The 1,092-nt window shown below is 42.7% G+C and overlaps 1 long non-coding RNA gene across 1 annotated transcript in view; it reads left to right on the forward strand.

The window, feature by feature from the left end:
* LOC118478012 overlaps positions 1–1,092 on the forward strand; it is a 30,126-nt gene that overhangs the window by 27,670 nt on the left and 1,364 nt on the right. The window lies entirely within an intron of this gene.

The raw sequence follows: 1,092 nt of genomic DNA on the forward strand, positions 1-1,092 counted from the left end.
CACTCAGATACGCACACACAAACACTCGCAGACACACACACAAACCCACACACATCTGTCTGTCTGCCCGTCTGTGTCTTCTCCACCCCGTCTCCCCCCTCCCTCTCTCTCTCTCTCTCTCTCTCTCTCTCTCTCTCTCTCTCTCTCTCTCAATGTCATACAATTATTTTCTTTGCTCTCGTTTGTGACGTAAATCACGTAAAGGTGGCCTGCGCTCTAAATTATATTGTGGCAGCCCAGTCTCAATCATTTCCTAGCAACTGCATGTAATGTTGTAATCTCTTTACATTTACAATAAAGCTGTAGTCTCACCGACCCTAAGTAAAACCCATCTTAATAACAATAATTAAACAACAACTTTAAAACCATGTATTACTGACTTTGACAATAATCCTACCGAGGGGGGAGCGAAAAGGGGGAGGGGGAGGGGAGACAGGCAGAGAGACTGACAGAGACAGAGAGAAAGAAAGAAATACAGAGAGAGAACGAGAGAGAGAGAAACTACTCTAACTTGTATCAACAGGGCTTGTCCTTTGGGGACGTTTACGTAAAGTATTTAATCTCACACAAAGAGTGAGCGAAAATTGTTTTTTCGTGCGTGACTTTGTTCCTCTTTCAATCTAAAGCAGGGACAAAGGAAAAGAAACAGTATAAAATAGAGCTGGGCGAAGGATAGATTCCGGAACCGATTCCCACGACTTATGCTATGTAAGAAAAATTCCGACTCCTTTTTACGTAAACCAACGGTTACCAGTTACTTTGATCATTAAAATCTTCTTCTGTTTGTTTTTTTGTTGTTGTTTTTTTTTCAAGTTGATGCTTCGTAATGTTCCGAAAGCAATGTTATCATAAATCCTGAAGATGTTCGGAGCCAAACCAGGTAACCACCGGCAGAAATCACATCATTTGAAAGAACGTAAATGGGTTCGGAGTCGATTCCTACGATTCCTTGCTTTCAATAACCGGGAACCTAACCGCCCAGCACTAGTAAAGAAGTGATGGGTTGGGTAACACCAGAGATAGAATGCATGTGAGAGTGTGTGTGTGTGTGTGTGTGTGTGTGTGTGTGTGTGTGTGTGTGTGTGTCTGTCG

Source organism: Aplysia californica, unplaced genomic scaffold (assembly GCF_000002075.1).
Source record: "Aplysia californica isolate F4 #8 unplaced genomic scaffold, AplCal3.0 scaffold00329, whole genome shotgun sequence".
Taxonomy (NCBI): domain Eukaryota; kingdom Metazoa; phylum Mollusca; class Gastropoda; order Aplysiida; family Aplysiidae; genus Aplysia; species Aplysia californica.